The sequence below is a fragment of the Parus major genome, chromosome 1A (genome assembly GCF_001522545.3).
Source record: "Parus major isolate Abel chromosome 1A, Parus_major1.1, whole genome shotgun sequence".
Classification (NCBI taxonomy): domain Eukaryota; kingdom Metazoa; phylum Chordata; class Aves; order Passeriformes; family Paridae; genus Parus; species Parus major.
Genome location: NC_031773.1, coordinates 57,743,124 through 57,755,757, shown reverse-complemented (window position 1 = coordinate 57,755,757; position 12,634 = coordinate 57,743,124). Strand labels below are relative to the sequence as shown.

Here is a 12,634-nt window from a genome sequence, read left to right as displayed (position 1 = left end):
TGAGTTCTTAGGCAAATAAGAAAAATGACAATTCTGTTGGACTTCAAGAAATCATACATGACCAGGCATTTAGACCTCCCCATCACCCTTTAAAAATGTTTTGATCGGTTGTTGAAATGTTTGATATGTAACACGGGCTTGTGTGAATGTGTCACTGCTGCTGTATCAGTCACTCTTGCATAATTTCCTCCCTTTGTGGATTTTTGTGTGCAGTATTCTGCATCCTCAGCACCTGAACAGAAAACTCAAGCAGAACGACAGTGTGTGCAAATATCACTGATGACCAAACAGCTGCTTTTGCTGCCTGAAAGCTGCTGAGCTCCAGTGAAAGCTTTCTTGAAACAATAAAAATGATCCCAGAAAAATGCCAGCATGGGGAAGGTCTTTGGTAACAGAAAATAGCTCAGTTTGGCCCAGACAAACACAAAACAAAATATGTAGTTGTACTTCAGTGCAGTTCATTCAAGACAGTTTTTGATTCTCTTTTTGTCTCAGAATCCCAGAGGGAACATCCAAGGTGCAACACCTAAAAGCCCCAAACTGCCTGACAACTCTCTCAAAGAGCCTCTACCCAGGAACTCAGGGAGGGAGCTTTCCACATTGTAAGTTTGAGGCTCATTGCATTCCTCTTAGCATTCTGTTTGCATCAAAATTAATTATTTACATAAGTCACAAACCACCTGCACAGCTGCTGAAATGCAGAGCATGAGCTCTCATTTCAGCAGCACCAGAGTAAAGCAGGGATAACCTTAGGGAAGTTGACTCTGGAAATTCCTGGGTGTGAGGTTGGCATCAGTGGGACCTTCAGGACTTTCTCAGCAGGTCCACCTCCAGTGTTTCTTGTCACTAATGGAACACCCACCCCCCTTATCTGAGAGCTTTCCTGCAAGCTATTGGAGCCAGTCATGCTTTGACTTGACACAGAAAAACTCCAGAAAAAAATAGGGGACTTTATTCATTGTAGAGTTATAATTTTTACATATTTTCATTCCTTAATGTGCAAATAATACTAGTTCAAAGTTTTATTATTATGATGATTATTATACAAACAAAAATAAACTTGTAAATGTCAGTTTAAGTCAGCTGTGCAAGGGAAGGTCAAGAATTCAGTAATTTAGCTTTTTAAACCCATACTCAAATTAGGACAGCATGGAATGAGAATAAAAGCAAACTGCTGCGATATATCCTGCAAGAATATGGTATTTCCTGCAGTATTAGAACTTCCAGGTAATCTATCCAAGATTTCACTAACCTATTTTTACAAGAAATATGCCTCAAGTATCAGTGCTTCCAGTGGGATTTCACAACCATTCAGAGTTTATCTTAATGCATCATAAAATCTTTAAAATCAAGACTTATTGACCATTGTGCATAAAATTCTGCATTTTTTGCAAATTGCACTTATTGGCAGAAGGTAGATGATTATTAATTTCCACACAGCATCATATCTTTATTGTTAGTGTTGTTTATGATATACATTGTAAATTGATCTGCTCAGACTCAGGAAGATCTTCAAATATTTGAAATAAGATTATCAGAGGAAATCTTGAAGATACAGCATCCAGTACTTTTGAATTTGAAGTATTTTTCTATACCACTTCAAGGAAAACATATAAGGGAAAAGTTGGTTGATTATCAGATGGGAAGGCCTTCACCCTCCTGCAAATACAGGATTTATTATCCAGGGGTACTAAGTTTGCATCTTCTGACTCATACAGATTGCATAAAAGGGGGGGGGGGGGAAGAAAATACTTTTTTAATACTATTCTCAGTGGCTTTTATTCTGCTTGTTCAGCTTTAGTCAGCTCCTCAGTTTATACTCAAAAGCTGAAGACTTAAGGTGAAACAATGGCCTATATCCAGGGAGATTTATATCCATAAATGTGCTTGTTTTGCATATGAATGTTGTGAATTTATTCTCCATAGTGAAGAGTTCAAAACCATGAAGTAAATAAAGCTTCTTCTCTTCCTACTCTGCCCAGTGCAGGAACAACAACCTGCTATTATCTATTTCAAGGAGGGAAAACACTGGGGTTTTTTAAACTACGCCAGAGGATTTCCTTTAACTGGGAGCTATAGCAGAGCTTTAGGTGCTGGGACAGAGCAAGTTTATCTGCAGAACTCGAGGAATCAAACAGGTCAGTGTTACTGACCTGTTTTCAGAAGTCATACTTCTGAAAAAAAAAAAAGGCACTTCAAATTTCCATCAGGTTAAATTGTGTAGAAATTCTGATATGTTTTATGGTGAAGTAGAGACATCTAGTGACTATTTTGCGTGATTCAAATGCAAAGGATTAATGTAAGAGGGGAAAAAAACCTTCTTCCAAATTCTTTAATATCCTTCTAACAATAAGTACATCTTTATATCTAAAATAAATTTAGTCTGGCTTTGCATTACTGGCACTGAGGACAGTTTAGTGCCCAAGTACTAACACAAATCCCTTCCTCATGCTACTTTGTTAAAGAATCTTCCTCAGAACAACTTGGCTGCAATCTCAAGCAAAAAAATGTCTTTTTCTACTGAACCATCACCTGGCTGCTAAGGGAAGGGGAAGACACTGGAATTAGAAGGGGAGAGATGTTGGAACTGGAAGCAGGCTGGAATTAGATGGTCTTTAAGGGCTCTTCCAACCCAAAACATTCTGAGATTGATTCCATGCTGCTTTGGACAGAAAAGCTTTAACCCCATAATCTTCTGCTCAACCACTTAGATGCCTAAATCTCAGCTGTTTATAAAATTCTGCTTTTCCAGTTGGTACCTCCACAGTCCTCCCACTTTCTCCTGAAAGGTCTGTGAGGTACTACAACACTGTGGGACCCTTCAGATTTTCTCATTCTGTTTCAGCAGCCTAAGAACACATCATTCCAGAGTATGAGAGACTATCACTTTCTCTCTTTGCTGTCCTCTTTTTCATGAAGGAAGACATTGTGGTTATTCTCCTCTCTGCTGAGCCCCCCCTGCAGGGCTGCATCCAGCCCTGGGCCCAGCACAGGAAGGACAGGGAGCTGCTGCAGCCAGGCCAGAGCAGGGACACCAAGGGCATCAGAGGGATGGAGCAGCTCTGCTGGGAGGAAAGGCTGAGGGAACAATTGGGATTGTTCAGCCTGGGGAAGAGAAGGCTTTGGGGTGACCTCACTGTGGCCTTGCAGTGCCTGAAGGGAGCCCACAGGAAAGATGGAGAGAGACTCTTGACAGGGGCCTGGAGTGACAGGACAAGGGGGAATGGCTTCACACTGACAGAGAGAAGGTTTAGGTTGGATATTAGGAAGGAATTGTTCCCTGTGAGGGTGGTGAGGCCCTGGAATGGGTTGCCCCGAGAAGCTGTGGTTGCCCAATCCCTCAAGGCCAGTTTGGACAGGACTTGGAGCAGCTTGGTCTGGTTGGAATTACATCGTCTTTAAAGTCTGTTCTAATCTAAACCATTCCATGATTAATGCAGAACCTTTTAGTTACCAGGATTGTGAAGGCCCATTCTAAAAACATCTCTGATATAAGCTGAAAATGCCAAAGTGTTCATCCTTCTTCTATGGCTGTTCCCAAGAGGAAAAAACATCACACTCCTTGACTTACCACCATGATAACCCCAAAGAACCCCGTTTTCTGCCTTTATTGAGAAAATTTGAAGACCAACATGCAAAGGAAGCATAGGTCAGACTCAGCCCTGGTTTAATTCTGAGCTCAACAGTGCCCCAGGAATATGGGCATTAGCATATGGTGTAGAGCTGGTTGAAGAGCAGAAGTTCCTCTGTGAGAAGAATTTAAATTTTTGGTATCGTTCTAAGTTACCAGAAACCCCAAAAATTTAGGAAAAAAAAAAAACCAAACCAACTTTAGAAATTTCTATGGGGAGGAAAATCCAACAAAAAAAGGGAAGTGGACCTTATAGAAACATTTTTAAAACTAACTTTTAAAAATAATTTGATTCTGTATGAAATATTTTTAAAAATAAAATTCAGAAAAGCATTATTTCAAAAATAATTAGATTCATTTTTTCAGCAATATCAGATCTTCTGTCTGTTCCTCCCCATATCATTGCTTTCTTGTTTCAACCCTAAACTATGGAAGTTTAGGAGGAAGTGATCTGATAATCACAAATGAAAGCAATATAATAACCAAAATATAAGCAATCTAATAATAATGAACTGAGTTTTCTGTTGAAACACATTTTAATGTCCAGTTGGTTTGAGGAGAATATGAACACACTCAGCACGTTGCCAGCTCAGGTTCTAAATGAAAATGATGTGGTCTGAAAGTCACAGTTTATGAGAAAATTGATCAAAATCTCAGTTTTTAACAGAACATACATCAAGAGAAGGGAACAAGAATTAAACATTGTTTGTCAAAAGCCACAAGGTGAGAATTTACATTTGAAAAAAACGGTTCTGGTTTCCTTCCGTTTTGCAGCCATCTAAACACTTCTTTGACCTAATGTGGTGTGATGGGGGGAGGTCAGAAATAGGGGCTGTGTTTTTTCAGTGAGTCCATTTTGATGGCAGACCTGAGAGCTGAAAGCAACTTTTCAAAATGTCAAGTGAGGTGTTCTACACCAAGGTGTCACCCAAGGAAAGAGTGAATTTTATTTCAGAAGCTTCAGATACAGGTAAAAAAAAAAAGCTTATCTTAATATTACTTACTTTGTTCATTGACATATTCTTAAAACTTGCACTCTCTTAAATCGTTCGCAAGCAGCTGAAGTCATGTGGAGACCTTTTATAACTATTAATACCCCACTCTGTTTATTTTATATATATCTATTGGCGCAGCAAATTCATGTTTATTGGTAGAATGAATGCTGAATTTTGCTGAATTCTAGCAAAAGTGAAGATTGACCTTTAAAATCCCATTCTGGCTTTCAGCAAGACGGCTGAAATAGGATCTTTCTTAAACACATTAATGTTCAGACATTGAAGAGCTTTATACGCATTATTGGAAACCCATTGAGAGTTGAAGTTCACTGAATGGACTTCTCTCTCCTGTAGTCCACTTACATTTTGTATTTTAATTTGATACAGTTTCTTAGAAACCAGAAATACTTTTAAATTCTAAAGTGATAGGTCTGTTTCTCTTTTTTCATACTTTTTCTTTTTTCTCTCTTTCTCTGTCTCTGTCCCTCCTCTTCTAAAAGTTCTGTGTTGAGAAAAATACAAGTCAAGATTTAATAGCACTTTCTATAATTTTGAAAACTCTTAGTACTGCAATTTGTGTATAACCTACTGACGCCTTCAACTATAAAATTGTACTGCTTAAAAAATTATTTTCAAAAAATAATATGTGAAATATAGTCATTAATGAATTTAGGTAGGAAATAATTCATGGTTTTAAAACAAAAGCATCAGGTTTTACTTTTTTAATTCTGATCAAAAATAATATTTTCCTGTTGTAGGAGTATTGAGCACGGAAAATATTCAGAGTTTCCAACAGGAAAGAAAAACATGTCCTGAGTATGTCAGTAAAGCAATATTTAATTTTACAAATTAGATATGTATATTCACTCATTGGAAAAGAGTACAAAAAGCACCTGTATGGGTATGAACCCTTTGTCTTTCACTGTTAACTCAGCTTGCCCCTTAAATTACATGATCAGCTCTCTGCAGAGGAGCTGCAGTGACAGGACCATCCTTGGCACTCCAGTGTAGAACTATCCCCTAAGGATTTATTTGAGATGCACCTTCATGCCCAGTACAACTCACTGTGAAAATGTCTCAGACTTGGAGAGTGTAAAAGTCTGTTCCAGCTCTTTTTCTTTTTTTCCTCACCTGTTCCTTAATTTTCCAGTTATATGTTAGTTTTAAGTGCTTCCACACAGTTTTTAATTCACTTCAGTGAATCATGTTTAGAAATTGCTGTATAAATTATTCTGTGAGCCCCTTAAGCCAAGATCATACTTCTGAAATTTGCCAATATAAGGTGCTTGGAAATTCAGACTCTAAAAAATTCTAATGGCCAATTATGAGGCTAATTAAGTAACCAAATTCCACGCAAAATGCTATTCTTATTTTTTAGAGGATGCCAGCATGGTGTTTAGCCCGTCACAATATTTTTTAAAATATTTTCAATTGAAATATCTATACTCTTCTCACTTCTGTGAATCTTGCATCCCTGTTGGTGTCCCAAAAAATGCTTTATTAAATAGCATCCTAAAACAAGGACTTTCACAGGCTGATTGTAACACCTTGTGTGAAGAAATATTTTAAATCAATCTTGAGTTTGGCACCTATTAATAGCACCAGTGTGTCCTAGTGAGATATAGCGGAAAAAAAAAATCACCTATCTATAGAATTAATATCTTTTCATGTTCTTATGGATATAAAATCATATCTATACATTTTCACAATCTTCAATTTCTTTGTATATTCCATTGCTTTTGTACTTGTACAAAACTTGTATTTTTGTACACCACAAGTGCAGAAAACTGAGCCTTCATCTTCTGCCAGATGCTGTGAAATTATTCTGACCACTCGGCTGTTGCGTGTGAAAGATGCTTAGTTCTGAAAATGGGTTGGATTTGATATTTTTTGTAAATCTAAGGTTGATCTCAGCAGCTCTGGCACTTTTAGGAGGTTGCTTTTCTTCAGGCAAACAAAAAAAAATCTTATTTAACACACTACTAGTGAGCAAATTTTTTGAAAGTAGCTCCTGGAGAATGAGGCAAAACATGCAAAGCAGGCAAATCTGGAGGTTGTGGTGTGCTGCAGTTGATATAAAAATAGAGCTCCTTCCTTCCTTCTGCTGCCACACCCACCAAAAACTGCTGGGGTCAGTGACACATTCCACACCTTTGGAGAAACCCACCCTGACAACACTTTTTATGCTCTCTGTTGGTTGCAAAAATCTTGTAACACAGGATGAAGAACTTTTTATAATGGTTGTGACCATGAGTGTGACAGCCACACTTGTGGTTTATTAAGAAGTAAACAGAAAAAAAAATGTTGAAAGAAATGTTGTCAGATGACTAACTTCTGCTTAAAGACTGACAGAATATATAAATGTGTGTATAAGATATGGGATGACAAGGAAAAAATGGAATTATTAATAGAGTAGCTCAGTGTGTGGTAACTGAGAGTCACCTAGAAGGATTTGTAAAACTGTCTAAAATTTAATAAATTAATTTTGTTTGTTTGTTTGTTTGTTTATTTGGAATACTGCATTGAAGAACCATTGTTGCAGGACCTCTTCTAATACTTTCAGCCCTTTTTATGCCTCCAGGTGATCCAGTCACATATGCCGAGGTGAAATGGAGATCTGAGAGAACTGACAGCACACCCAAAATTACACAATCAGGTACAGCAACACCGCAGGACACTTCATGTTTTCTTATTATATTTCAGCAGCCAAACATGATATTTTCGCAGAGTATGGGAGAGAGCCACTTCCTCTCTTTGCTACAGGTGATTTCAACCCATTTTTTCCTGTTCCCGCTCCTGAAGGAAGAAGAACCTGCTAAAAATTCAGTTTGCAGTAATTTTTGGAGTAATTTGAAAATTCTTCTGTTCATTTTAGCAACAATTTCTATGTGTTGCTTTTCACTTCCAAACGAATTTTGGGTGAATTAACAGGCTAACAATAGTATTTAAACCAAAACTGAGTTACTTTAGGAAAGTAATAGCCAAAAAGCAAAAATTCTGAACAGCTTTTTGACAATTCCAGAAAATGGTCCCTTAAGTTAAATTTTAAGATACTTTAAACTGTCTCAAAATGTGTAACCAACTCCGAAAGAAATTTTTTTTTTCTTCAAAGCGAAACAATAGATTGGATACGTGTTTTGACTCTTGTGTATGAGGTGAAAATGAAGAACAGAATATTGCATTCATGTGAGACATAAGAGCAATTGATATAAGTATGGAAAAAATGCTAGCTGTGAGAAATACCAGCGCAAACAAACATTTCCATTGGGGTTTAATTTGGCCTCACAACAAGGAAAAAGAAACCGAAAGCTTCAGATATTTTATCTGAATAAAACTGGCAGTCAGGCAGACAAGAGAGTGGCCCAGGTGGAGACCCTGTTACAAATTAAAAACTAATTTACTGGCTTCATTGAAATGCCCTGATTTTATCCCAGTGAAACCAGGCTTGGAATGCAGCATGGAAAGTGTTGTCAGTAATGCAGTTTTGATATAGGGCCACTGACCTGTCTGATTTTGGGCTCCTTTTTACATCCCAGACCAAAATTCCTCCCTTCCTTTCTCTGATTCTGGCTACATTGTTCAGGTTTTTAAAATTTTGTTCAAGGAATATCAAAATCCATATGTGTTCTACATATGGATAAATGCTACTAGGAGAGCTCTGTCCCTTTACATTCTTAACTGGAACCTCTTCAAAACCACAGAAGCCAAATGTTTGTTCTGATTCTTGTTTAGTTATGGGAGCAGCTTAAATGGAAAGCATTAAGGAATGGGGATCAAATTAACACAGTGATCCTAGTCAGAATTAAAGCTGGAGGAAAAAATGATGGAGGCAGGGATTTAAAGACCAATTAAACAAGAGTGTCTTTGATGTACTTAAAAATTATGGTAATCTGGGAAGGGTCTCTAGAATTTCAAATTACCTATAAAATCTTTTTCAAAAGCCTGAATGGGACCTTCAAGCTTTCCTTGTGAGTCTTCAGTTGAGTAACCTCAGACAATCAACACAGAGTAGCACAAGCACTGCAAGCCATTTTCCAAGGAAAAGACAGGGCATATTCCAGAGTGGGAAACACTGGCAGTGCTGTGTGTGCCCGCGGCAAAATGCAGGCACAGCAGTGCTGGCAAAGCTTTGCTCCGCCACTAAAGGCAAGAGGTCGAATTTTTAGGTTTCTTCTCAGTGGCTGTGATGATAAAATTTAGGAGAGGCCAGGAAAAGGTTTTTTCCTGACCCTGAAAGTGTGATTTTAATAGCTACACACAGGTTTGTATACATATAAACCTGTACAGATATACAGGTGCGGTTCTATAGCAAGAGGGACAATGATTTTTCATACTCCTGTAACTCAGAACAAAAGTTGCCTTGCTTCTGCCCGCGGTGACACCCCTGTCCCTTGTCCCTTTGGCAGTGACCTGCTTGGAGAACTCCCCCTGGTGCTACGCTGTCTTCACCCTGCTCTTCTGCGCCGTGCTTCTGCTGGTCACGGTCATCCTGCTGGCGGTGAAATGTTACAGCCGCTGACCCTGCTGCCGCGCAGGGTAAGCCCTTCCCTTCCCTTCCCTTCCCTTCCCTTCCCTTCCCTTCCCTTCCCTTCCCTTCCCTTCCCTTCCCTTCCCTATTTCCGTGCAATACCTTGGCGTTCAGCGCAGGACGCGCAAGGACGCTCCCAAACCAAAGGCTGGTATTTTTATGCAGACACGGTAACAGCGCAGGTTGAGCTTCAGTGAGGTACTCTAATTCTAGCAGTCTTCTCTCTTTTTGTAATAAATGGAATTGATACGTGCTAACTAAACTGTAACTGTTATTAATGTTATTATTAGAAGCAGTCAAAAGAATCAGTGTTACAAGGCAGATGCGCCCCTTTACAGATGTTACATGTTAAAATTGAGGTACAGGATGTAGTTTGGAAGATAAGTGATGTCCCAAGACGAAAACAGCCTTGAGATGAAAAAAATTAGAATGACTTTAGGCATTGGGCCTAAAAATCAGTAAATATAAGACTTATTAGTAAATTTACATAACACAACGCTTAGTACACACATGCAAACCTGTAAGGTTATCCAAAGGACAATGAGGAAGAGAAGCCTTCGCCAAAAGACCACCAAAAGAAGACTGAAGATCCCCAAACAACAAGTGAGGCATGTGCCGTGAAGAAAAGTGATGTAACGTCAGAAAAATTGGAAATAAGAAGAAACTTACAGGAAACATTAATGAATATGTATAAGCATACAGTATAGAAATTTAGCTTGAAGTGCTTTGTTTTGTATGTAAGGTGGGGTGATAAGCCTTCCCAGTACCCCGGTCAGTTTTGCTTATGCTTTAATCATAATTACTGGCAAATTATATATATAAATTATAATTTTTTACTAAATTGTATTCTTTTACTAAACTGTATTTTTTTACACCAAATTACTATTCAATTTATTACATTGTATCTATTTTTAATTAAACTGCCATTAACCCAAGGGACCTAGTTGTCAAAATTCTAATTTCATTTATAACATTTTATTTCCAGGTAAGTCAGTGCAGGAAAGTTCTGCTTCTTCAACAGGATGTAGTGCTTGTTTTATTTTACATTATTTTGGCTGAAGAGACAAAACGAAGATGTGCCATCAGTCTGATCACTCTCCAGTTATGTCATCCCAGATCTCTGTTAAATCTCTAAACTCTCCATATGTGGACAAGACATATATCCATTTTATTTGGAATTTTCTTAATCCTGTCATTCCAGCAACCATCCAACTGTATCAGTGCATGCATCAAGACATGGGGTCAAACTCCTGCATCGAAAGGTGGAGTTTGGCCTAGTTTAGACAACAAAAATGACCAGGTGGAGACATACATTTAATTCACATCTGACTTGATTCTGCAATCACTTGATGTGCAATACAGATAAGCTTTTGGTTATAAGCAAGTGCAAAAGCTCATGGACTAAAAAGTGAATGTGGAATGTCGCACTGAGATTTTTTTATAAAGCCTAGGCTAGGACTTGATTTTTCTTCTTCTGACAGCTGTTAGTTGGATTTGTATGAAAGGGATATTGAAGGTTTGAGAAACTAAATGCTGTTAGTAGAGAAGTCTCAGTTTCATCTCCTCATTGGCTTGAATTAAATTATTCTGTTCCACTTGTCCAGAAGAGCATCTCACAATACACTGTTTCTGTCTTGGGGCAGTAATTTGATTTTTGTATTTGTTTGGGGTTTCTTTTCCTCATCTACTTCAGTTAAAACTGAGTCCTCCACTGGAACTGGGGCACCTGAGGTTCAAATGCATTTGTTTGTAATTATGACCTTATTGTCTGTTTTTATATTGTTTTAGGATCTTATCCATTATAACATCTTCATGGCAGGCTGCAGAGGATTTGCAGACCCCGAGTAGGAGGAGTCTGTACAGCAAATACTTCTAGAATATTTCTTGTATCTAAACTTACCTGTACTTTAGCTGCTGTTGCTAATGTACCCCATCTTTATAATATATATATATGCACGGAAGTCAATAAAGGGATTTAGTAAAGCACTTTTGCTGGTGTTTGGTTGGTTTGTTTTCCTCCAGTCTTCTGCTAGTCAGTTTTAATATTTGTATTTTAGTATTTATTTAGTATTTACTATTAGTATGAGTGTCAGTTTTTTTGGGGTAGCCCATTTATGTCACACCTGTTTTACAGATCTTGCTACTTACCCTCCTTTTTTTTTCTTCTTTCAGACTTACCCTTGCCCTCCCCTCTTCAAGATAAAAATGTAGCACATAAAACCCAAAAAAGACAGAAATTAGACCAAAGACAGGCAAAATCATGAGACTGGACATTGGTTAATATTAGAATATTAGAATTACTAGATGAGCAGTAGAAGACAGTGCAAGGTGAGAGTAACACAAGGCAGTCAGTGAGGTGTCAGAACCAAATATGCCAATATCACTTTTAATAATCTTTTTTTTAAAAGATTTAAAGATTAAAAAATTTTTTTTTAATAGTTGAATACAACTCTCTCAGAGGAAGGCTACCTGACTGGTATTGCCAGGGAGGTTCATTTCTTTTCTGCTCGCAAATGTCTTCAGCCAACAGCCTCACAAGTACCCTGGGTCATACATCCCTCAGATTTCTACAGTGTGTGATGACCTGTAGAGAGGAGGAAAAATTGATTTTATGATAATTTCCTGGATACTGGCTTTGTAGCCTATTCCTTTGTGAAGTATAAGGAGAGACAGGAGAAAAAAAAAAATATATTGTTTCTGGCCTTTTCATCATCCTACAAATATCTTAAATTTCATGTCAGGCCTCCTAGTTTAGTCGAAAAAATTCTTGTAGGTCTGAGAGGGGCTGATTACCATTCCCACATCCTGTGATGTGTGATCTGGACAGGCTGGATAAATGGGCTGAGACCAAAGGAACAAGGCTCAACAAGGCCAGGTGCCAGGTCCTGCCCCTGGGTCACAATTCCCATCAGCTCCAGGCTGGGGAAGAGTGGCTGGGAAGAGCCCAGCAGGAAAGGACCTGGGCCTGCTGGTCCATAGTGCGTGCGCAGGAGGGCAAGAAGGCCAGTGGCACCTGGGCTGGGTCAGCAGTGGTGTGGCCAGCAGGACCAGGGCAGTGACTGTCCCCCTGTTGTGGGCACTGGCGAGGCCTCACCAATGTGAGGTGTGTCCAGTGCTGTGTCCAGTTGTGAGCCTGTCACTGCAGCATGGACATTGAGGGGCTGGAGCGTGTCCAGAGAAGGGAACGGAGCTGGGCAAGGGGCTGGAGCACAAGTCTGATGAGGAGCGGCTGAGGGAGCTGGGGGTGTTTAACCTGGAGGAAAAAGAGGCTCAGGGGAGCCTTATTGCTCTCCAAAACTCCCTGACAGGAGGGTGAAGCTGGGGGAAGATGAGGCTCTGCTCCCAGAGAACAAGGGACAGGATGAGAGGACAGAGTCTTACGCGGTGCCAGGGAAGGTTTAGTTTGGACATAAGGCGGATTTTTTCACGGAAAGGGCGATTAGATATCGGAACGGGCTGCTCAGGCAGACGGTGGAATGC

At 39.1% G+C, this 12,634-nt stretch overlaps 1 protein-coding gene across 3 annotated transcripts in view; it reads left to right on the top strand.

Annotated features, from left to right (window-relative positions):
• Positions 1-11,140, top strand: part of LOC107204890 (C-type lectin domain family 2 member L-like) — a 37,860-nt gene extending 26,720 nt beyond the window's left edge. The window contains exons 6-8 of one of the 3 annotated variants that reach the window (XR_001521788.3): positions 7,208-7,282; positions 9,033-9,162; positions 10,943-11,140. The gene's annotated coding sequence lies outside the window, so the exon portion shown is untranslated. Of the gene's footprint in view, positions 1-7,207; positions 7,283-9,032; positions 9,163-9,679; positions 10,094-10,139 lie in introns of those variants that run through there. The other 2 variants (XR_001521786.3, XR_001521787.3) reach the window with 2 other exon arrangements.
• Positions 11,141-12,634: the final 1,494 nt, after the last annotated feature.